This window comes from Pyrgilauda ruficollis, unplaced genomic scaffold, assembly GCF_017590135.1.
Source record: "Pyrgilauda ruficollis isolate IOZ18807 unplaced genomic scaffold, ASM1759013v1 scaffold34, whole genome shotgun sequence".
In the NCBI taxonomy this organism is placed as follows: domain Eukaryota; kingdom Metazoa; phylum Chordata; class Aves; order Passeriformes; family Passeridae; genus Pyrgilauda; species Pyrgilauda ruficollis.
The window spans coordinates 6,966,042-6,991,944 of NW_024524822.1; the positions used below are offsets into that span (position 1 = coordinate 6,966,042).

Below are 25,903 nucleotides of genomic sequence, written 5' to 3' on the forward strand. Positions count from 1 at the left end.
GGCTATAAATTTTTATGATGAACCTAAAACTCAGGCTTTATTCTCAGATTTAAGAAACTTTGGGGGAGAGCCACTGCCTGTTTTAGTGCTGCCCCCAAACCACACTAAGGCAAGAGATGATTTTCAGACTAACACAAACTGAAGACAGCACAGAGAAAGTCAGGGATATCCCAAATCCCACTGCAGTGTCCTCAACCCACCAAGCCTGCTGCAGGGACAGGGAGCCCAGCAGGCTGAGAGCAGCACCAGAGACCAGCTAAAACTTGTAACAGCACAGGAATATCTCTGTCCTCTTTCCTCTCCAACCTCAGCTTCTCACTCCAACAAGAATAAAAATGCTCCTCTGGAAGAGGCACCAGAAATTGCCCTGAGCACAGAGGAAAAGCTGCTGGGGGCTCAGTGAGGACAGTGCTGGACAGGAGGGCGTTGGGCAGGCAAGCAGTTGGCAGCTGCCCAAGGAAAAGGTGAAAAGCTCTTTATTTTTAAACCTTTCCCACAATCTTTCACCTTTTTTTGAGTGCAGAATGTAGAGCAAAGAGAGCGTGTTGTCAGCAGTCACAGAGACCAGCGTTTTCAGTTCCTGATTTTTGGGAGTTTTTAGCCACACTTTTCCCAAGGGCAGATTGCTTTCCATGCAAATTCTTAGAGATGCTCTTATGCCTAATTATTTGATTTCAGAAGCTTTTGTCATCTTGCAGGGATTGTTTTGTTCTTGCTTGGCTGCTCGCATTGTACAGATTAGACAGAACCTGCATTTCTGAGAATATTTTCTTTTTTAACCATTTGTACTTTATAAAATATATTACACTGACTTTCCCACTCACATTTATTTGAAGTAGCAAAGATAAATGCAAGTGGGATCTACTACTAGATTTCCAGCAACAGCCTCTAAGAAAACTTCAATATCAAGGGAAATATCTAGTTTGATTTGTTTAAGCAAACCAACATGAGGTTTGTGCCTAAAAATCTTACAAGTGAAACCTGATTAAAAATAATAGCGTAACTCCCAGGCTGGGGGGATAAAAACCCTCAAAGCAAACACACTGAACCTTGCATTGCTCCATAAAGAGCAAACCAGCCTGAAAAATAGCGCTGGTGTTAATCAGGAGCTTTGGGTTGCTCGCCCAGGTAGAAGAGCCCCTTTGTTTGCAGCTTTTCAACTTCCCGACTTGCATTTGCTGTCTCCATCACCCTCCTGGCTGCCCAACCCCTCTGGTGGCTCCCAGGGGATTCCAGTGGGATGGTCATGACTGTAACTCCATTAATTACCACGTATTACAGTGTGTTTAAGCCTTAAGACAACCAGAAATGCAACTTTCCCTGCACCCATCATCCCTGCTCTGCTCCCGGTGCTGTCCCACCTCTGCCACCAAAATCAGGCAGCTAAAATTGTTCCCAGCTTAGCCCCAGCCCTGAAAAGCACAGTCCCAGATCACACTGGCAGTTAGTTAGCATTTAGATAGGCTGGGACGGGGCTCTGTACAATAGGCATCAAAGCTGAACTCTTGGTGCAGCGAGAGGGATTAATTTCTTTAACCAACATGCCTGATCTGGCCTATCTCATTACCCTGCCTTGTCAGTGTCGATGTTAGATTTGATTGAAGATTATACCATTTAGGCCTTTCCCCTGCTTTCCACAGAAATCAGGCCTATTGAATTGCACATTCTTCCATGGGCCCCTGTCAATACTCAGTGGCCTGAGCCTCTAATTCTGCTTCATTTAAACTTCATCAACTTTTCCAATCAAGTGGAAGGATCTGAAATAGGCTCCGTAAGCAGAAAGGGCCTTTTTCCTTTTGTCAGATAATTTATTCTGTTTTCTCTTTCTCTCCCCCTCGCTTCCCCACCTCTTTCTCTTTTTCTTCTTTTCGCTCCCTTTCCCTGATGCTGAAAATGAGATTACAGTATTTAAATGACTATGATAATCAATCGGGGGACCTTGAGCCGAGATTGAGGTTAATTTTTCTTAGCAGAACAAAGAAGCGTGATGCCATCGGGGATTTGAAGGTGCAATCTGTGTTTCATGCTTGTATTCCTATTCCCCCACACCCCAAAACTGCAGTTTTAGGAGTCTTTTCCTGTTACTAACTATGCAGTTGTTGTGATTTTTAAGAGGAGAGGAGAAATGTAATTTCAGGGCTGATAAATAGCTAACAGCCTTCAATCAACGATTTTAATAGGAAAAAAACAATTCACATACATGGAGAGACTGCAGATCTAATGAAAGTGTTATCATTACCTTATTTATTTTTAAATATACTCGGGATAATTTTCTGCAGTGCTAGGAATAGTCCTTCCAGCCTGCACAGCAGAGTTGTGAACTTTTAACTGAACACCCCTTTTACTCAGCCACTCTTCCTACTTAGCAGCTTTCTTGGCTGCTTGGAATAAAGTTGATGCTTTTGTCATGATTTTGCTAATCAGAAATGGAATCGCTTATGTTCATCTCAGAAGCTGCCTTGAAATGGCTTGTTAAGTCTTTAGATGATGTATTTTTGGTTGTAACACGCCAGCATTCGCTCACCTGGATCTTTCCCATTCCCTGCTCTGGAAGAGAGAAAGAGAAAAATATGCATTTCTTTGCTTCCATCCCAGCTGTCTTGTCAGTGCTGTTTTACATGCTGCCACCCAATGTTATCTTTTATTTGTGTCAGGAGAGAGGATTTGACAAGTTCAGTATACAATGTTCATTTGGCAAGGCAAATTTTTCATACCAATTTTGAGTAGAAAATGAAACCATCTTTCAACACAACGAGCGACATCATTTTTGGACAGACTTATTATGAGAAGAAGAATTGCAAAACTTTATTTCCCTGCACGATGCAGGAGAAAAACAAACCAGGAAATGAGACATTTAAACAAACAAACAAACAAAAAAAAAAAACCAAACATGTATGAATGTTTGAGGCCATCAGTTTGTTTTAGGAATAAAAAATAACCACCAGCTGCTGTCAGGTAGCTGTGGCCTCCTTTTTGTTAATCAGATGCTGCTGAATTTGGTTGCATCATAATGTAGCTTTGTTTCAAACCTTTTAAGCTCTCAGATACTGGGGAAGGCAGACCAGAGTGACTTTAGAAGTTTGTCAGCTTTTGCCAAGCAAAACAACACTGGAGATTTGGGAAGGGGCTCAGGGCCTGAGAGAGGGAGGGTCCAGGGGCATTTCAAAGGCTCTGGGTGCTTTGCCTCCACCCAGAATCCCAAATGTAACTTCTGGCAGTACTAAATACTCTGAACAAGCCAATTAATGGAAAAATCTCATTGTAAATTGTGCTGTCCCATGTGTCTCACAGCAGGTTCCTTGGGGATAAGGGTTTGTGTCTGACAGCCCCCCAGCACAAAGGGCTTCTGCTCCACGACCAGGACCTGGTGCCACTGCAGAGTGAGGGCCCAGGACACTTACATGAATATTGCCTGAGGAACACCATTCTTTAAAAAGGGCTGTCAAAGCTGCACTGGGTGACAGACTCATTTTAGCCCCCAGGACCCTGCAGGGTTGGGAGGTGCAGCCTGAGAGCTGTGTAGGATTGGGCTGAATGTCTCCTGGTGGGAATTGATGCTCTTTGGTGCCCCAGCTTTGCCCCTCTGGGAGTTTTACCCCCAACAAAAGCAGCAGCAGCCCCAAAATGTTCAGCCCCACAGACGTGGAAGGAGCTGTGTGTGTTTCAGGCAATGTTTTGCTCTAAGAGTTTTCTGTCTTTAAGCAAATGTTGACTCACCACGGGGAAATTAAAACTCCATTAGACATTGCCACTCTGCAGAACAGACCCCATTACAGCGGTCGAGCTGCAATTAATTGGTTTCCTCAGATATTACTTAATTCTGGGAAGGCACAGAGAGATGGGAAGGACAAGGCTGATCTAAACAATAATTTCCTAAAATAACATAATCTAAATAAACTAATGAAGTAATTACATAGTTATTAATCTAATATGAAGAAGAGTCAGAAGAAAATATTGGGTATATAACAATTTAGAAAGAACAGTAGAGTTAATACCATTCTGGTTAGACTCATCATGAGGCAATCAGCATTTGTGCTTAGGGATGGATGCTGGTTTTGCAGATTAATTATATTTTGTGCTAAAAGCTGCCATTTCAAAGTGTCCCATCTCGTGCTTTCTTTGGTCTGTTGTTCATACTCAACTTTTCAGCATCCAGATGGAAGGGACCACTGCCTATGAGGCACTGCAGGTTTGGGGGTTGTTTTGTTTTTAAAGTAAAGTTAATTTTGGATTAAGAAATGTAAAGCAAAATAACGATAAAAACAGACTCCCTTGTGTGCAGATAGAATAATCAGCAAATTGAAAATATTCTGGCCCAGGGAGGGCTCTCCACAGGCAGTCCCTGTGCAGAGAGGCAGTGGGGAGCTGCATGCTGGGGGTGCAGCAGTGCCTTGGGTGCTGTGGGGGTCCCCAGGGCCAGGCAGGGTCCCCCCAGCCTGGGGCCAGTGCAGGGAGCAGATCCAGCCATTCCCACAGAGCTCCTCTGTGCAGAGCTCTGTTCCTTGCATCATCAGGGTAGAGAAAATATTTGGCTTCAGGAGAATAAATAACTAGGCCTTATAAGTCATTAAAAATGTATTACAAGAAAAATACAGTGCAGCTATAAATAGAAAACAAAGCAACTCCTATATAAACTTTTACAATCCCTGCTACTCTGACTATTTTTCACTGTCTGGTTGTAAGTGAGTTTAGCATCTGTGATCTCTGGAGACTGAGATCCCTTGAAGCTGCAGCTCTCCTGGCAGTGCTCTGGTCTCTGCAAGGCTCCCCCAGGTTGGGTGATGAGCCTTTGGGGACAGGAGCCCAGGAGTGTGACTGCTCAGCCTGGCTGAGGCTCTGGTCAGTCCCAAACTGGAACTTTGATTTCTTCTTTTTTTAAAGTGGAAATCCTTTAATGTATATTTGTGACAGTCTGACATGTAGCAGCTACTTCCATAAAAGACATCACCTCTCCCTGCAAGCCTCCACAGATACAGACCTTAATATGAAATAAACTCTACAAAGCAAGGCATTAATCATTCAGTGATACATCATTACTGTCTTCCTTTTGGTTATTACTTAAAATAGTTCACATAGGTAACATCAAGCACTCAGAATAATTTTTAAACCTTTGTGAAGGAATAGATATGGTTTTTGAAGAAGCCAGTATTTGTGCTCAGTGCTCAGCTGAAGTCAGGATGCGTTTGTTTTCAGGGGAGATGAACTGCACTTTGTGCTTTCACCCTTCAGTGTTAAAGAGTTTTTGTCATCTGGTCTGATTTTCTTTTTGTCATGTCAAGCAATAAAGTGGAAGAATTTGGTGGTTGATATACCTTAATGCAAACATGTGTTAACCTTACTCTGCTGGTACCCACAGCAAAGAAGGTACCTCAAATTTCAGCTAAATTCAGCTGTGTGATGCTCTGACTGTCAAAAATCAAATCCTGACTGTGACCCCACCATAAATACTCCACCAGAGTACTCACAGCACTGAAACTCCCACGTGTAGCTAATAGGGGGTTTCAAGGGAAAGACTGAGCTGCCTTGGCTGGACAGTGATGAACAATTAGAGGCTGCAGGACCCAGGTGTACTGAGGAATCCATAGTTAAATATTCAGGTCAGGGAAAGTAGGCCATGGATCTAAATGGTGAATCCTAATAATCCTAATGGAATCCTAATAACCCTAACAGAGTCGTGGAGGAGGATGTTTTGTGCAGCTCACATCTTAAGAAATGTGATGTTTTCCTGTGTGAGAGATCTTGGGCTGCACCAAATCCCTGACTTGCAAGGCAGTGACTCCAACTGGTTTGAAAATAAACCCAGGCACTGCAGTGGAGTCACTCACACCTTTGTGGGTGTGGGGGAGAGCAAAGGACATGCACCCTGGACTGCATTCCCAGCTGTGGAAACTGCTGGCTGAGGGTTTCTTAAAAGAGCAGACCCATTGGGTTAATTTCTACAAAAACGTGATATTCAGCAAGCGATAATTGGAAAAAGCAATTTCCTTTCCATGAAATATGGGCTCTCACTTTGTTTTCCTCCTAAACTCTCAAAATCCTCTTTTCTAAAACACTTCCCCAACCTCCTCCAGCTGGGGTCTCCCTGCTCACCTCCCTCCTGCAAGGCTGTCAGCATCCCACAGTCCCTTTAATTTAGGAATTTAACAAGTAATTCCAAATTGTGATGTTGGAAAACCTGTGATCATATCTACCATGTCTATCCTATCAGATGTGGTTCTGTGCTTTCCCTGCCCTGAAAACAAAGGGGAAGAGAGTTGAACACATGGTATCCTCAACTAGAAAGGACTTTGCTGTAAGAGGATATTGAGTTGTTTTGTAAAGCCCAATATTACGCTTGAATTATGCCTGAATAAGGAGAAAGGACATTGTTAAAGAGCCCTAAACATTGACCATAGTGGATCTTCTTTCTTCCAAGCCCTTCAGCAGCGTTGTTTTTGGCTGGTAATGATTTGGTATTGTATTTATAAGCCGTCAGGGTAATCCAGAGAGCAGCAGGAGGGGCAGTTGCCTTAAATAAAGCTTTACAATGCTGCTAATTAAAATGATCCTTCCTCTCCCTGTGATGACTAATGAGACAGAAAGAAGAAACAGGGAGGGTTAATGAAAATGTTGCTGTGAGATTCCCTATTTTTAATTGGTCTTTGTAATGTTTTAATCTTCTTTATGGTGTGAGGGTGGAAATGGAGAAATTTTCTTTCAACCTTTCTTGCACCGTGTAGCACGTGGCATTTGAAACATCCAGTTCTAGCTTTATATTAGGAGTCTGTAACCACAGCTCTGAGGCAGAGTGTAGCCTTGAGATGGAAGAAGCAATTTCAGACTTAACTGAGACCAGAAAGAAGAAATGTGAAAGCTGGTTTTAAGCTCAAGCTTCCAAAGCTCCAAGGGAGCTTTCGTACCCTGAGGACTGGGGCTAAGATCTATTGTGAAGGATTGGCACTGATGCTCAATAGTATTTACAGCTTTAGGTCATGATGCTCTGTTAAATGCAATATTTATCCCATGAGCATGTCACAGTTCACCTCAGATGTCAAGAATTCAATTAATATTCTATTTAATAGAACACACCATGACCTAACCTTTTAATACTCTTAGTGCGTCTGAGCCCTCCTTATTAGTGTCACTTTCCAACTTTCCTTCTCAGCTGATGCATCTCACAACAACTGGGATGGGGAAATTGGGAGCAGGGGGAGAGGGGAAGAGATTTAAATTACTTTTGGACCTCACTGTGAGGATTCAGCAGCTTTATCCTCTGTAAAACCTGGCTCCCAGGGGTTTAGCACACCCTGCTTTCCCCATTTTCAAGGGTTGGCGTTCTGCGAGTTTCAACTTTCGGTCGATTCAAACCCACAAAAGGCACCGCCAAATTTTTCATGGTTTGAGCTGATCCAGTTTCAAACAGCATTGCCCCTGCCTCACATCACATCATCAAGCTGGGATCAGGGGAAACCATTCATGTGAGCAACACCTGCAGGATTCAGTCTTTGGCTTCAGACTTTGTCTGTGTGCTGCGGGGATGGGTTATGAATACTCTGGGACTGGGAGATCAGCACTGCAGAGATTTCCCTGCACTGCATCTGGAAACTGTCTCAGGAAGTGAGGTCTCTTGGATGCACCATGATCTTACAGATCAGAATAGAAAATTGGGGGGCTCCTTCAATGAGCAAACAGGGCAGCCCAGTTCCAATGTTTGTGGTGGAAATCAGAGCCTCAGAACCAGCTTTTGCCATCCTTGTGTCACCTCTAATGAGCTACCAGCAGAAAGCCATAAAAACCAGTAAATTGTGTATTTCAGATCATATGAATTAGAAGACAGGCTTAGTAATCTGGTGGGATTTATAGCAAGCTTTTTAAAAGAATAGAATTAATTTTAAAAACTCCTAATGGATCTGCTTCAGGCTGATATTTTCCTGCACGAGACCTGCGTGACACATTAGAAATGGAAAGAGCTTGAAAGCAAATAAGTGTTTTAAATTACTCTGTGTCGTTGTAGCCTTTACATTTTGAGAAGAATTAAACAGCAAAGTGTTTTTGAAGGCAGCACTTGCCTGCTTTGAAGCAGGAGGGCAGGATGGGTTTAGCACAGAGAACACCTGGGAGGGGGCCACACTATTACCACCCCTGTGATTTCAGCAAGATTTGTTGGGAAGATCAGCCAATAAATACAGAGCCTGTACTGCAGCTCCTTAGAGTGGGAGGAAGAACAGACATTGTGCCAGATATTTTCATGCAACTATATTCATTATTTATGCAGAAGAAGAGATATTTCAGGAAAACAGAGCTGAACCATGAGTGACAAGGTATCTTTCCAGAGCATAGGGTGCAGGAAAATTGCACTGGGGTTGACAGCTTTTTAATGTAGAGTCTCTATTTCACTGAATTACTGCATGTTGGCATTTCAAAAGTACAAGATGACCTATTTATTAGCTGTGAATCAAACAGAAATTACATGCTAGAAAATAAAAAAGTTGTATGTTTCTTCCAGCTGGTAAGATGCTTATCCTACAGAAATAATATATACAGAGAGGAAAACCTGGAAACAAAGGATCATCAATCACAAGGCACTAAATTTAACGTTGTAGGACTTGTATTTGTCATATAATATTGCAATCATATGTGCTGGTTCCCTTACATGTGATGTAATATTAAATGTATGTGTGCCATAATACTTTAAAATTTCACTACCCCTGCTCTGCTTAGGCTCCTATCACTCTCTTCCCTTTTGGAGAGGGAATAGTGGCTTGGAAACTTGGCTTTAACAGTAACATGCTTGTAAATGGGCAGTGCCAGAACCTCAGGAGGAAGGTAACCAGCTACCAAACTAAATACTAGAAACTGCCAGGCCATGCAGATGGAACATTTCCATGTGGAAAGAGCAAAAGTGGGAGGAAAAAACTGACAAAAGAGCTCAAGTAGTAGCCCTGCACTTTGCTAGAGGCAGATGCCACATCTGAAGGAAGCAGCATGCTATTTGAAGAGTGGAAATTCAGCTTTCCCTGGGAAGTTTGATGCCTTGGATCTGAGCAAAGGGCCAGAAAGAAAAAGCTACAATTGTTGGATTTGCCAACCGACATTCAAATGAAGGTGGAAGAAATTCCTGCCTTCTCTGCCCTCATGATCTTACATAAATAATTAGAAAAGTTACAGGAGCAAATATGTCCAAACCTGGAGCAGTGTCAAATGTAGCTTTATGAGTGTATTTCATGTACCTTTTAGCTCAGAAAGGAAATAATTTTATATACTTCCATTTTCCACTCCGAGAGTAAACACTACTTAGGAAAGTCCAGATGAATTTGTATCACATACATAGTGGCTATATTTTTTAAAAGAATTAAAGTGAAAACCACAAATTGGCTGTGTAGAAAGAAGGTTGCTGCCAGGTTTCTTCTCAAACCGGGCAGTTTTGTACCCAAACCCATTCTGGAGTAGCAGCTTCCAAAAGCAGGGCTCTATTACACCCCAGTGACTCTGGCCAAGAGCACCAAACCCACCCTGACTTTGCAATACCATGTCCTGAAGAGGGCAATTGAGCAATAACTTCCCAAAACAATTATAAATTCTGCTAATCCATCCATGTGGCAGGAAAGTGGAGGACAGCATTAAAAACTGCTGCTCCAGCTGCCTGCTCCAGAAAGAAATGAAGAGAAGGAAAAATAGAACAAAAATTCCTGTTGACCCATTGGCACATGGTAAACTTGATAAAGGCACCTTTGGTTCTGCCTTTTGCTCTTCTGGGAATCTAAAACAATCTTTCACCAAAGTTAAATTCAAATCAGCTTTGTAATTGATCAGCACCAGTTGGATATATCTATTTTTACATATATATATATATATATACTATCAATGTAATTTTCAGGCTTATCACTACAGTGCCTTCTTCCTCACAATAGCTGGATAAAGCATATTTTTAAATATATGCTGATCCAGGTACATTTGCAATAGAAGCAGGGCAGTTGTTTCAGCTTTGAAAATTCATTCCAAGTGAACACACAGGATCTTGGGGGAGAAAAAAAAAACCTATACATTAGAAACATTTAATTGACCACTTGATGTTATCCCAGTCCCTCTGTGTTGAATCCTGAATGGTAAAACTTAACATGACTCTTTTTTTGCTTGAATTATCCTCCTGCTCTTGCATATATACAAGCTACGTGCTCTAATGCAAGACCCATCCATTTGTCTTAGTAATTTATCTCATTTCCTTTGGAATGGTGTCCCTCAGTGGCTCAGAGAAAGTGGAGCGGTTGTTTTAATAGATTTGAGTTTTATCTGCCTCTCTATTTGCAGCAGGGCATAATAATAATAAATTATGATACTAATAAGTAGGTTGTGCAGAATGGACTACAGTGGTACCACTTCCCTCCCCCTCCAAAAAAGTAATTTATGGGTACATTCTTGTGACTTTAGGGGTGTAATAAATTATCAGGGTTCGTTTTTCCATCCAATTTGAGGCAGTGCAGCTGTGTTTTGCAAGCAATAAACTCTCTTGTTGTATTTCTTAGCTAAGCACTGAAAAACACAGTGTGATTTTTTTTTCCCTCCCTTCCCAATTATTGTTGCAACGCCTGGTAGCTTCTCTGTAGTTAAGGGTTTGCCAGTGCTTCTATTATAAACCTCAATTTTCAGGGGCCTATAACTTTGCTCTTTTAAATCATAGAGGGCTAGAACTTGATGTACATCTCTGTCAATCTGGATGCTTTTTTTTCACAGAGAAAAAGACAATTTTTTTAAGGAGTCCAGACCTCAAAATCTGAGCCATGTGTGGAAGTCAGAGACACATGGATGTGAGTAGCTGGTAATGCCTGGGTACCTTTTCAGCTCCTGAAAAGCCAAGGATCCCTTTATTTTGGGCACACCCTGGGGCAATATTTGGATCCTAATTACATTTCTGACAATGCACAAGAAGGGTAGCACCGTGTGCCACTTTCCTGCTGGGGGTTTGGGGATCAAGGACAAGTCAGCCACTTGCAGGAGCTGCCTCCTTAAAGGTGATGCCCTGCAGCTGAGAGCTGCCCAGGGTTCAGGATGCTGAAAATACAGAGGGACTAAAGGAAACTGCAGCAATTCACCCTTGCCAAGCAGCCTTGTGCAGCCTCAGCCAACTGTATCAACCAAAATATTGTCAGAGGGTTCTGCAACAAGGAGAGGTTAAGAGTCTGCCTGGGCCTGGCTCCCATTCCCATTCCTGCCCTCTTTGCATTCAGCCTGACACAACTAAGGGTCAAAGAAGGAAGGGAGAAAATGAGAATATACAACACCAACACAGAACTGCACAATCTCTGCAGCAACCTCAGAACCTGGGGCTGGGAAGAGCAGTGTGTGTCCAGCTCTGCCAGGGAATGGTGCATGCCTTCCCCCTCTGCATAGCCTCACTGGATGGGGATCAAACCCACCTGATTTTCTAACACTGCTTTGTCCAGGTGCAATTATACCCTGCACAGCCTCTGCTCTGCATTAGGGAGCCAAATACCTTCTAACACAAGGGAGTAAAAATGATTTTGGGTTTCCAGGGTGCTCTTAGGGGGGCATCATGGCAGGGAAGGAGCTCTGAGCCCCTTTGTGCAGGCTGCTCCTCCAGCTGCTCATCTCAGGCTGCACAGCTCTGCCAGACTAATGCTGCTGCTAAAGCTGCCTTCTACGTGATCAGCAATTAAGCTGTGAAGTCAGCCTCTTAATATTATGTTAACATAGTTCAGTATATTAAATGTAAAACAAGTCATAATTTTTAAAGGTACCTTGGCTTACTGAGTTTAAATGAAGGCAGCAGTAGGACTATCACAGCCATATGCAAATCACCTGCATTTTAAAGCTAACAATAGATTTTGCTTTATTGTTTTGGCATTTAACGAGTGGGAAAATAATAAATTAAGCCACATGGGGAATCCCTGGTGCTTTTACAAACTGAAGCAGTGCCCATTTGGAGAGAGAACATTCCCCATCTTTCTCCCTAGCTGCATTTCTCTTAACCCACCACCTTATTAAAGCTTATAGGGCAAAATTCTCTTCTCATATTCCTCTGGCAGCTCTTAGTCCACATTCAGCTCTCCCTACCTTCCCAGCTGTCTTTCATCCTGCCAGCTCACTCTGCAGACAGGAAGCAGAAGAAGAGTAAAGACTGGCTGGGCCATAGGGAGTCAGAAGAGAGACTCTGTCATAGTTTTAGGAGGGTTACAATAGCTATTAGAGCATGGATGATTTTTCTACCTGTTGTAATAGGGGATGCAGCTACCAGAGCAAGGTCCATGGGAGAGGCAGCTGCATCAGGCTGTGGTCAGCAGAGCAGTGGATCCATGCAGGATCCCAACCAGAGCCTCTGCAGCTGCCTGGTGTGACACCATGGCTCTCTGGAGCTGTGGGGCTCCTTGGGGCTGCACAGCCAAAGGAAGGAAGGGGTTGAATGTTTTAGCAATATGACCTCTCTTGTGTGAAGCATTTTTAAACATGTTTTTAGAAAATTAATTGTATTTTCATTTTAACTCGCCCAATTCTTACTGATCAAAGCACTGAGCCGAAAGTTAGGCTCAGCCACAGAATTACAGAGTATCTCAGGGTGGAAGAGACCCATAAGATGGTTTGAATGGGCAGGTGTTGATCTTGCCAGTGGCAATGTTTGGCTCTCGTATCAACAGTGAGACATGGAGTGAAAGCAGATCTTGTCATGGATGCTTGCTCCTGAATGCCGTCCTGGATGTGTCTTCTCCAGGCCATGTTTTTACAAAGTCACCAAAATGAAAATACAGCTCTTGATTGCCCCCACAGCTCCTCTGTGAGAACAAGCACAGCCTTTCCTTGTGCAGAGCAGCTCAACACGTGCTTGTTTCCTGTGTTAGCTGTGAGAAGTATCAATTATGCACATCCATGAACATCCCTGCACCTGCATTCCCCCAGGAACCCTTTACCAACACCAAAGGATGGAGCAGAAATCAGGAACCAAGGCAAACCAGGCAGCCTAAAGTGAACACGGCACTGCAGCATTAACTGGCAACAGAAAATTGCCAGGCAGAGTGAAAATTTAAACAACAGGAACACAGAAAAATACTTTGAATGGAAACCTACAAACCTCAGAGAAGGTTGGGATGTGCCTGGGGATAATTCTTCAGCTTCCCTCTCATGGCTCTGTACAAGCTCTCAGAAAAGCTCCTGTGGTCTTGCCACACACATCTGTTTTCTGTCAAATCTGCTGTTTGTCCCACTCAGTGCATTTCATCAGAGGTGTGTAACTTTTGCTCTCACACCCACTCCACATGGGGAGATGGGAGGCAGAAGGTTTGTGCAGCCCTGTGAATATATGAAGCACTCCACAAGGATTATGGTTATTTTCATAATAATGCTCCACCCCTGCCTATGTTTGAAGTCAGGGATGTCTGGTGCTGAACCAGACAAGCAGAACACACACAAAAGCCCAATTAGCTGTGTATCACTAAAGCTCTTACAAACACTAATGCATTCATCATTGTGGAACTGAGAGATGAGCATTGGTCTGTGCTCCTGGCTCAGTTCAGTCGGGTTTAACTTGACTGATGCTGAGAGTTACGTGATGAATCTCCTCCATCACCTCCACTGTGCAGGAGAGGAAACAGAGACAAAGGCAGAGCACCTCACTGGGCACCCTGACCTCAGTCCATGTTTCCTTTGTAAAACTGACCAAGTCTTAGCTCAGGAACAAGCACATCCTAGGCTCAGGTCCAGAGGAGCATCAATCCTCCATGCAATGCTTTCTGTTACCCTGTTAGAAAATCTAGATGTTGCTTAAAATCATGGAAAATCTAAATAAGACATGAGAATAGACAGGGAAAGGCTAAACAGCAAAATAAGTGTTTGGTTCTGTAAGAGATGCACAAGCACACAAAAGCAAGCTGGCTCTAGGTAGAGCTTTTCACATTACTTGAACATCTCTTTAAAAAAATGGATTAAAATACCGATTCCCCCTATTATTTTTCAATAACAGAAGTGCAGCACAGAACAACTCACTAGTGCCACAAACTACTTTTTCATTCTTGTTTTTGTTTCATGCTTCAATATCTTCTTCCAGCTGCTCACGTCTCCTTTTCCTTCTCCTCACTTTGATCTATTAGTTTTCCCCAGAAATGGGGTTTATAAATCATTGTAATGCAGCCCTGGGAAAGACGGTGCTTAGTGCAGGGAGAAATACATTGCAGCTAACAGCCACGGCAGGGAGGAAAACTCTCACCTCGGAGAGGGGCTTTGGCGACAGGTTACGGATGGCGCTGGGTTATTTTATGGCTGCATTCCTGCCATCAGGGGCAGGGCCACAGGGAGCGCTGCCTGCACCCCTCCACTATATTTCAAGCTTCCTTCTACAGGCAAAAACAAACCACCCAGGGGCTCACGAGGGAAAGGAAGAGAGGAAAAAATTGCTAAAAGAAAGGGAGGGGAGGTAGGACAGGTGGGGATGGATCGCTGGGTTCCTGCTTTTGCACCATGGCATCTTTTTTTTTTTTTAGAGAAAGAGAGGTTTGTGTCTTTTGCACTCTGAAAAGATGCCATTTCATCTAGATCATCATCATCAAGATGCCATGCTAATTTCATGCAGGTCCCATCCATTGGCAGCAGTGGCAGGATCCAGCTCGCCCAGGAACATTTCCACCCCTTTGTGCCAAGACTTTTGTGTTCCCATTTTGTACTCCCAGGACAAGGCTGAGCCCATGGCCACCCCTCCAGTGCTTCCCCATTTTGTTCCCCTGAGAGCAAATGCAGATGCTGTTTTTGTTGTTCAGAAGTTTTTTTGTATTTGAAAACCAAGGACTGAGCTTCTCTCCCCAGTCAGGATTTTGAAAGTTGGCTATTGTTATTAAGAATATCATCTTGAATATGAATCTGGGAGCAGTGCAAGGCTGGGCACCAGGTCACAGGGTGATCTCAAAACAGCCTTTCCAGGCCAGATTGGTGGAAGGGCTGTTTTAGTGTTTGTGGCACAACACTGTGGCCAGCTGGGTGAAGGTCTGACATCTTCCCAGCAAGGGCACATCCCCTGAGTCTCCTCCTGAGAGTAAGAGTTAGTTCTAAATGCAGAAATCCCAACACCATCACACAGTCAGAAAGACAAACCTTTGTCAGCAGAGGTTGATATACTTATCTCCTGCCCTCTAGTGCAGCATGGATTAGAGGAACCCTCTGCCAGCCCTATTTAATTAGGGAGGAAATAATCATAAATTCCTAAGAGCAGCACCATCACATGCAAGCTACAGGCACTTTGAAGCACTTGCTGTGTTTTTAGGATCACCAGCTCCTAATAAGACCACCCCAGGCAGACACACCATCCTTCAGTTCCTAAAGCACACAAAAGAGACACCATGCTGGAATCTTACCTCTATCTTTAACAAAGCATTACCCCCTCCTCACCCTCTTCCCCATAATTGCCTTGTTATTGTCATTGGTGCCATTGTTCATTGGCTCGGCCCTAGAGAGGCCCGAGGGAGCACTTCTGCCTTAGCTAAACCAATATCTCCTGCAATAACCCCCTGCAGTTTCCCCTTTGCTATCCCATGTTGAATAAATCCTCCATCTCTGTTTGCTGAATGATCATAAAGATATGATTGAAGTTTCAGATTTATGGTTTCCTTCGAATCGAGGAGCAGCTCCAATCATGCCAGAGCCTGTTTGCTGCCTGTTTTCTGACAGGATATACAGAAAGGGAGATTTGTAAGAGCAAAAACGAGAATGCAGAGATTAGAGGCAGCTATTTTCTAGACATGCAGTGCACACATATGCACTCATGTTGGACTCACACACACTGCCAGAGCATTCTCTGTCCAAGGATCTCGCTGTGCTTCCCAAGCACCCTGCCAGGCAGGGTGTGCACACAATATTTCACTCTAACAGCAAATCTGTCTCCAGCAGCCACACAAGGGAGCCACAAGAATTGGTTGCTGGGTAAAGGAGGATCCTAACTAAAGACTCTCTCAGCTGTACAAAAACTGAAGTGGTTGCTGAAGGCTGGCAGAGGATCCATGTTAAGGTGGTCCTCACTGTCAGCCTCAGGCTCCACATGCCATGAGCTCCCTCAGAACTGTGTTCATGGAATCCTCTGGATGCCTGGGATGCTCTTTGGGGAGTGCAGAGAAACCCTCTGGCTCCTATGGGAGAACATCCCAGACGTTTGCTCTGATCAAAGCACCAACACCCAAAAAAACCCCACCACAGGGGCACTGCACTTACAAAGAAAAGCAGCTGGCCCCTGAGGACACCCAGCCTTGCTGAGACAACAGCCTCGCAGGGAATCTGGTGCAGGATTGTGACCTTCAAGTTGGGATAATTATCACCTTCCCCAATGCTGTTGTCTTGGCCTGGGTGTCCTCCTTTCCCTTCAGCCCATCCCAGCAGCATTTAGTGAAGCCATCTCCATTATACAGCTGGAATTGCACAGCATGGGGCACGTTGCTGTTCAGATTCAGGTCAATATTAGTTTTTCAATGAATAAGCCACCACAAAGCTGCAGTGAAAACAAAGTCTGTAACTTTGGTGTCAAAAATCTGAGCAGAACATCCAAAACACCTTCCCTGAGCCTTGTGGACACAGCACATTTGCTTTTCCCTGATTCACAGCCATTTATGCTCATTCCCACTTCAACAAAAACCTATAAAACTCTTACAGCGTGATGCAGTCCTAAATTAAATGCACTTTAACATTGCTATATAACAAGGGAGTCTTAGCTCTTTTAAATTAATGCATGCAGCTGAGAAGGGGACCTTTCCTGGAAAATTTATTCCGCTTTATTTGGAGAAAACCCCACCTCGTTCCACCTTCTCTGAGAGCAAAGATGATTTTGTGTGTTATAATGAGGAATTTGTAATAATGAGAGCATTGTGTGTTCCAGTAACTACGAAGCCAACAACAGAAGACTTCTGTGAGCAGCAGTGTTTGTGTGATGTATGGTAATATTTTTCCTCAGTGCATTACAAAAGAAAAAAGCAAGATAAAAATATCTTCCATTTTCTCCCTAATTTGTAGTTTTCTGGTGTTAGCAAGGCTTATAAGACACATGCTCCCAATTAGCTGCTCCTCTTAATTTAAATGCTTCATAAATTATCTCCTGCGCTTGTGGATTATCACTTCATAATGCGAGTTAGCATTTAAATAAATAGCTGCGATGTAGGAAATTAGAGAGGTTTACAGTCTGAGGCAGCAGCATAATGAAGGAAAATACCACAGCAGCTGAACAGGGGTTGGGAGACATGTGATGAGGCAGAGATTTTTTTTTCCCCCCTTTTTTTACCTTTTAGCAACCATATTTGGACTGCAGCAGGGAAAATATGGGTCAGAACTCCAGCAGAGCAGGAGCCTTTTGTAATGGCTGAACACGAAGGGAACATGGAGAATTCTTCAACACATAAAATGTCTGATTTAGCAAATATGGTGCAATTAGGAAGTGACTTTTTCAAGCCAACTCTTGGTTGCCTCAGAAGGTTGCCCCTTTGAAAGCAATTGGGCTGCTCATGTATGTCATACCTGAGCAGTACCCAACCCCTTATGTTCTATCCTTTCAAAAAAAAAAAAAAAAAAAAAAAAAAAGGGACTGGAGAGAAAAACAGCAGAACATTTGGTGGGGAAAGCAATGAGGGAGTCAGATGTAGAATTATGAGGAATTTTAGAAATATGTGTAGAGAGAGTGAAGAAAGCAAGCATTAATTTGTAAGGCACATAACTTCTGCCATGGTTTTAGCACCATTAATAAGATCAACCTATAGGCAATGAGAGTTTTTAAGCATTGGTAGCAACTCCCCATTGCTATTTCAGCTCAGTTTCACAATTATTGTCTTAAACATAGAAAATTACGAAGACAGGACAGGGAAAAACCTCATGGCAGCTCCTTGGAGGATTAAGGCTCTCTCCAGTGCTTGCTGGTCTAGCCTTTGTTGTCACTGCTGCTTTTTCTGCCACAGGATAAAACTCTGGGCAGGAGTCAACCCTGTTTGACTGGCACTGAGCTCCTCAGGAGCTGAAAACAGGCACCAGTGGGCTCAGGACCCTTTGGTGTTTGTTGTGCAGAGCACCCAAGGTTGAGCACTGCAGCTCTGGCAAGTTCAGCTCTCACAACTCCCTGCTTGCTCACACACACAAAATGTCAAAATCATGGATATTTTTTTTCAAAAACACTGGAAAATCATAGAAGCTTTGACAGCCTTGACCAAAGTCCAGCCTTAGGCAGGAGTAAAGTTATTAGTTCCCTTATTTCCTGGAGAAAGCCTGACACATTAGGATTTCACAGCAGCTGGCTGTAAGTGTAATGGGCAGGGTGTGATTTTGCTCCCTGGGTTTTGCAGTTACATTTCAGCAGGTTGAATACATTTTGCTGTAGGACAGAGCAAATGATTCGGGCAGGTTCTTGCATCAGCACAAGGCCCCTGGTGCTTAATGGGAGTTGTGCCCAACTGACAGCACGATTTGAGTGTCTGCTGTATTTAATATTCTTCAAGAGCGGGGTCAAATTGTCTCATCATTTACATCCCTACAACCCTGCTGATCCCAGGGGATCTGCACTTCCTCTGAACTCAACAGGAATGAACATGGGCAACTGGACTGAAATGTGCTGGAAGAAGATTTCTGCCTGGACCCCTCAGGATTCAGGTGGAGTCTGCAGCTACACAGTTCACCCTGCAGGGAGTTCAAGTCAGCACAGCAGGAGCCTTGTTTCATCCCACAATTTTCTATTCCAACACGTAGTGTTTAGAAAGTGAAAAAGGGACTGATCCCACTCCAACCAACATCTGAAAGTTTACAGCTCTTCATCTTCTCCAAGTTTGCAGGTGCTAAAAGAAAGGCTCTGGGGGCCAAACTGTACCTGAGCTCAGCCCTGAAGTGGCTCTGTCCTCTGGGGCATATTTGCATCTCTGTTATCACTTTGTCTTCTGAGCCAGGCAGGAATGGCCACAGGTGCTCCTGGCTTATTCTGAGCCTGATAAGCCTCAATTTCTCTGGACTACGAGCACACAGAAAGCAGCTCTTCTATCCCAGCTGCAAGGGCTCTTCAGGTCTAAGAAAAACCTGGCAGAAGTCTTGAATTCTGAATGCAGGAGACAGGACTGGAAGCCCCAGGACTGGATTCCTTCAGGGAGGTGGTGCCACTCTTTTTACAGAATCACCTTTTCTTCCTAAAGGGAGTTTTAAATAATAAAATTGGAAGCTGCCGCATATCTTTCCAACTGATCTACTAATCATATTTCTTCAAATTTTATATCCCTGACCCTTGTAAAGGGATTGCAAGGAAGGCATTTTTTAAGCTGCATTTTAATAAGTCAATATGAAAGCTCAAAATTATTTAAAGCTTCTTAAATAGGATTATATTTGATTTCTTGTGGGAATAGTGAGGGATAGTCTAGTAAAGACGTTCTGTCCTGCTGAGGTTTTATTACATTAAAGAAACAGCATCCTTTTTTAACAGCAAAAACTTTATCTATTCTCTAATGAAAATGGAGATTATTCTGCACATGAGGTGACTGAAGTTGGTAAGTTCCTGCATCTTTGATCAGAGATTAGAGTTTCTCCTTGAGTGAAAGCTGAGAGATTCCTGAACCAGAGGTTCGCCTGAATTTAACAAGTTGTCTCCTCATCTCGAATATTTGAATTTTCTTCTAGGAGGTACCACAAGTGTATTGACTTCAGACAAATTCTGCTGTGAAATAACAGGTAGCTCTCAAGGCAGCCAGTATCTCATTTGCAGCCAGGGATTTAATTTGGCCTAAGAATCAGAGGTCTGTGCTGCTGGGGAACTATTTTACTATATAGGAAATGTCATATCCAGTCTGCTCTGAAAGACCCACAGTCAAATTCTCACTTGAATTCAACTCCTTTAATGTCAGTGTGACTTATATGAAGGCTATACTGGCAGCACTTAGCTTAGTATGTTCTATTGCACCCATATAAAAGCAGGGGAGTCAAATAAAAACTACCTGTATGGAGTTGGAGCAGCAGCAGGGAGTTACATGGTGTAAGCAGCAGCTTCACTGAGCTGAGTTGCTCTGGACATAATCTGGGCCAACATCTGGTCTTGAGAACATAAAGGGATTTTTCTTGAAGTAGCAGATGGGGAGGTTCAAAGAACAGATATTATTAAGGATGAAACACAAAGAAAAGGTCATAAGTGCTGAAAGGACCTTAAAAAAAAAAACAAAACAAACAAACAAAAAAAAGTGCCATTGTCTCTTTAACAATTAGAGAATGTTCTCTCATTCTCAAGTAGCCCATACCCTTCTCTCAGCCAAACCTCAGTGTCCTCACTGGAGCCAGTCACTGAGCAACAGCATTCCCTGGCAGAATTTGACTTCAGGGTTTGCAGTTCAGCAGGTATCTCCAGGGCTGTGCTTCTCTGGGAAATGACAACCCCACTACACCCCTTCCAGATCCTCTCTGGCCCCACTTTTCTCTGAGAAGTCAACAGCAAAGATGTTAAATTTGAGGTTTTTTGCTAAGCTTCTGCATGCTATTCTGCCCACATTATACCCTGAGCTTCCAAATCTGCTGCCACATCAAAGACAGAATTATTTTCCTGTTTTTCCCACACTGATCTGTCCATCCATGCCTCCATTTTCCCACTGATGTTGCCTGTAGGGAGAACAAGGACTCAGAAAGGTCCTTCTCCATCCAGCTGCTCCAGGACCACCCCATGCTGTCCCAAACCTCCCCTGCCATTGTCCCTACGCGTCCTCAAATCTATCCCAGGCCCATTCTGTCTCTTAGAGGTGAATGATGGCTGTAGCTCAAGAAAAATCAGGCACAGGTAAGACCTCACTCAGCAGCAGCTGTAACCTGCACATTCATTTAGCCTGAATAACCCATCCCTCCTGCCAAGGGCTTTGTCTTCTGACTGCAGCCCACGTTTCTTCCTCAGGACTGAGAGCAGGCAAGGGCTGATGTGAACTTCACAAGCTGTGACACCCTCTACAGAAACACATGTGCTTCTTTGACCTTCAGCGCTGGCACAAAAACCTTACACAGACACAAATTTATCTGAAAGTCAGGAGCAGATTTAATAGAGCAGGAGAAGATCGTTTTCAATATTTCCATCTCAATTATAGTCAAACACCTCGGTGAGTCTCAGCCTTTGGGGCTGTACCTGGCCTGGCTGCTCCCAGCGTGGAAACTGTCGGCAGAATCAGCAGAAATAGCACAACTGGGCAAGGTGTTGGTGATTTATCAAGGCTGAAGTAATTCATCCTGACACGGAGGAGCTGAGGAGGAGCTCAGGGTCCAGCAGGTGCCCCTGAAGACCTGAGAGTTATACGGTGCCACACATCGACAGTGGCAGACCTGGGATCTGACTCCTTAGCAAAAAAATCCCTTTTTTTTTTTTTTTTATAAAGCCATTTTCAAACAGCAGAAAGAAGCAGTCTTGTTACAGAGAGAGGCAGTTTTAACAGTTGCAATGCCATACTGTTAAAATTGTCCCTTCAACAGCACATTACCTGCTAACTCCATAAAGAGTCAATAATATTCAGAGTCCCAGAATTTTGGGGCAAACAGGATTTTTCAATGGAAAATTAGAAGGTAAATACGCCCATGAAGACACATGCAAGTATTGTGTACACAAATACTTTCATATCTGCCTGGCCCTTTAAAACCAAAATGATAGAGTTCATTTGCATTTAGATCTCTTTGGCTCCTTCTTTTCATCTAAAGACAAATCCTCACAAAGGCTGCTTAATTAGACCAAATTAGATTTCCACCTAGTGGCTTGTCATTCATTAGAAAACGCTGTTCTTTTTTTCAGTTTTGGTAATTATAAGCTGGTCTCTCAGTGTTCACTTCAGGTTCAAAGTCTGACTTGCATTCATGATTTTGTGCAGATGAGAGGGAAATTATTCAGTCGCATCAAGTCTGCCCATTTTACAAGTTGGATAAAGATCATTGCTGGAGTCTTTTATGTAATGGGGTATACTCTTTCCTAAGTCTTTAATGATTAATTGTAATAGCATATCTCATGGCAATTTTCAAGACTAAAAGCTAAGTGCAAACAGTTGGAATGTGCAGTGAGTGTATCAGACAGTGGGTGCTTCCTGGACTGGGGTTCTGTGTCAGGCTCTGTGTGTGGCCCTTGCTTGTTGGTGTTCCTGCCTTTTTGGGAGCAAGAAAATGGCAAGGGGCTGGTGCCAGGGGCTGTGCAGGGAGAATCTGGGATGGAAGGGCTGCCTGCCTTCTCTCATTGACCTCTCTAACTCAGCAAGGGGGACAGCTCTGCTGCTGGCCTTACACAAAACACGGCTTCTAGAGGGGAAAATCATTCAAATCCACACCTGACACTCAAAGGCTGGTGTCTAATCAGGCTGAAGCTCCTAGGGCAGGTCAGTCAGGAGCACAGGTTAGTGGAGATTGCACTTGTAGATGTACTCTGGGTTAGCAGTGTGGCTGATCTGTGTGGAGTGCTTGTAATGAAAGGAGTCAAACTCACAGCAAGATCCTCGAGCTTTGCCATTTCTGACTCCAAGGGCAGCAGTTTGCCCAACCATCACCCTTTTCTCTGGAAAGGAAAAGATTCTTACACTGCTATAGGACACCTGAATGATTTGATCTCACTCTTTTTTCTCCCCAGTCCAAACTCCATTCCCTTTGCTGTCCTTCATGGGCACACTGATTCCCTGCCTCAGTTTCCCCTTTGTTACAGAATATTAATGCTCAGTGGCATGCTTTGAAGCTTAATAAATCAGGGACAGATCTCATGCTTGTCCATCAAGCAAAACTTACTTTGGCTTTGACCTTTAATGCTTATGAAAACCTTTAAAGACAACTGCCAACTTATTATTAATAATCTTCTTGGGAGTGGAAGTTACAAGCAGTTGGTGCCAGGCAGCCCAGCAGCCACCAGCCTCTGCTAGGATTTCTTCTGCACTAACAAACCCAGATTTTTCAGGTGTGTTTTTATAACAACATTCTTGTTTTACTTTCTCACCAAAATAAAAGGTAAGTTTTTCCTTCCACCTTTAAAAAAAAAAAAAAAAATCTCATCAAATTTGCCTTTCTCAAAACACTGAACATTCCCTTTCTCATCTACCTAAACCTGATGTTGAGTTACTGTCCCCCAGAGGCTTTCAGTAGCTCAGTTCTGATGTATCCCTGCACTTTGTAGCTCACTGCCTTCTTAGAGTGTAATCAAACATCAAGCTAAGTAGCAAATAAATCTCCCGATCTCATAAGCTGCACAGCAAGATCATGTAAATGCAAATGAAGGGCTTGATTTCAAGCTGTCGCGGGGGGAAGGAGGGAAAAATGCTGGGCCTTGTCACTGCAATCACTTCACTCTGCAAGTGCAGTAAATCTGCAATAATAATAGTAATGGCAGCGTGACGGGAGGCTTTACTGTACAAGGGGGTGTAATGAAAAGGGGAACAGAAGGTAGGAAGGAGGCAGGGCCTGGCAGGATGAAAATGCACCAGCACAGAGTTTGCAGGTGTCCACAGGGCAGAGCCAGAGAGGAGGGGATGGGGCAGCCCCGGCTGAGTGGGAGCACAGAGGATTCAGGGATTTGCCCAGCATCCCCTCCCAGGGAAAGGCTGTGGAGACAGGGATTGAAAATCCACATCTCGGTCTCTTTCTGTACCTCTCTGTGTGGACACATCTCCCAGCTCTCTCAGGCATCTTTAGAAAATTGATGCAATGTGTGCTGCTGGGCCATGAACACCAGGGGACAGAAGACAAGTAAATCTTGAAACAAAACCTGGAATCTGTAAAAATTTTGCACTTCCTTAAACCTTTGCAATGCCTCCACCTCTAGAAACAGACCCATTTCAGAGCCTTCCTCTCCCTCCATAGCAAACATTTTCCAACACTCAATTGCAAATCCAGGGCTCAAGCCCAGGGCTGCAGAGATCAGAAACTACCTGGCAAAGGCTCAGGATAACTCAGTACACCCAACAGCACTCACTTTTCACCCAGCCAAGGTATCCCCCCTGATCAAACACCCCCAGCACTGCACCATGACCCTCCAAACCCAGCCCAGACACACCTGGTTCCACCAGGGAAATTATCATGTCCAAGGGGAAAGGATGCACCAGCCAAGCCCTTAAAGACAGTTTGAGAGAGCAAACAAAGCCTCAGTGCTCATCTCTCCTAGCCCTGAGAGGTGCTGATCTCTGCTGGGTGCTCTGGGAATGCTTCAGGATAAGGTCTAGAGCTGTCTTTTCCAAACTGGCTGGATAAACAGCATTTAGGATGCTGGATTTTCCTCACCGAGGTCGTAAAGGGAGAAAACTTGCAGAAGGTACCCAGAGAAAATTAGGACCGCCTGGGATGTAGAGAGAGACGGTTTTAATTAGAGCCAAGAGGTGGGAAATAAGGCAGAGAAATGACATCTTAATGAGGTTTAATGAAGTTGTCTGCTGATGGGCACAGCTGTCAGACAGATCTGTATTCCAGCCAAGCAGCTTTGTGACAGGCTAAACCTGAACACAGGGAACGGTGCTGGAACTGGGGGAGAAAGAAAGAAAAAAAATACCTTCTGCATCAACTTTGGCTCAGTTTCCCCACTGCTTTATGACAGAGCATACCTATAATGCCTCAGGAAAAACAAATGAAACCAGCCCATGAGCTGGAAACAAGATTTTGCTAATTTATGAATGAGAAAGGCTGTAATTGTGGATTACACCGAGCAGGATTCATTCCTGCTACATCCTTCCCCTTCTTTGCTTTTGTAGGTAAAAAATGTTGGCAGGCAACCAGAATCCTCTGAGTTCGTTGATTTTTCTTCAGGCACAGATTCTCTCCATGTTAAACATATTGGACCAGATTTTTTTTTTTTTTAATTAATTATCCAGCACCTTCAGCTTTATTTATTCAGTGCAAAGTGACTGTAAAATGCCACCTGATCATAAAAGGAAACAGCCTGCACTCATTTTGTGATGGAGTAAACACCCAACTGTGTTAGCTTCAGGTGCTCTGCAGAAGGGACTCTTTAAATCCTGTAATTTCAGAGTTCTGCACTCGAGGGTCTGGAAGCAGCTTTGCCACAGGTTACAAACCTCTCTCCTGCCCTGTCTGTGATTCTTCTCCCATCTGACACACCTTTGCCATCACAGCAGATTTCTGACCTCACTTCCCTGATCCGTTACCAGAACGTGATCCCAGGAAAATGCCTTTTCTCATGCATCTGAGGAACATTACACCATTTCCTTGCACACCAGTGCCAACCCACCTAAAAACAGCTGTAAATACAGGAGGAGCAGATCAGCAATGAAAGCTCCTTTATCGTGGCTGGCAGTGCTTTGCACGAGCTCCTGGCTCACACAGAGTGCACACGGGGTTTGTCACTGCCACCACAGCCCTGGTGACACTAAAACCCCACTCAGTCCCCCCCAACTTGGGGCTGGATAGGGGACAGGTGGGGAAATGCAGCTGTGCTGGCATCATGTCCCTGGGTCGATGGCTTTTAGAAAGGGCTGTTTGCAACAAAGGAGCTGCAGCTTCACACAGGGCAGGTCCCTAAAACTCATTTTCTGGGGAATTTGCGCTCTTGAGAGCAGTGGAAATGCCACACCTCCTTTAGAGTGTGAAGTGTAAAAGCTGGAGGAATTACAAGCACATTTTAGAGACCTCAATACAGAGCCCTCTGGAAGGGTGCCTGTTCTGGGCTGGGGTTATTAACCCTCACTCTCCAGGCAAAACTGGCTCAGTGAGAGTTCTGCCTGAGCTGAGGGTGGTGCAGAAGAGCACACTGGAAAGCAGCCACCATGCTGGCAGTGTACAGGGGAGCCATGGCTGCTCTGAGGCCCTGGCCAGGGCTTGCACGGTGCTGACTGGGAGTTAAAGGAGAATTGTGGTGTGGACAATGCTCCTACACAAGCAGCTCCAGTAAGCTGGGTCTTTATCAGCCTGCACAGCCTGAGCCTGCCATGGTGGGAAGCTGGAGGTGGCTCCTTTGCTGCTTCCTTTCCACCGTGTCTCTGCAGAAAGGGCT

At 44.0% G+C, this 25,903-nt stretch overlaps 1 protein-coding gene across 1 annotated transcript in view; it reads left to right on the forward strand.

Annotated features, from left to right (window-relative positions):
* The window catches only part of CFAP77 (cilia and flagella associated protein 77), a 57,180-nt gene that overhangs the window by 5,822 nt on the left and 25,455 nt on the right, over window positions 1–25,903 (forward strand). The gene's annotated exons all lie outside the window — the stretch shown is intronic.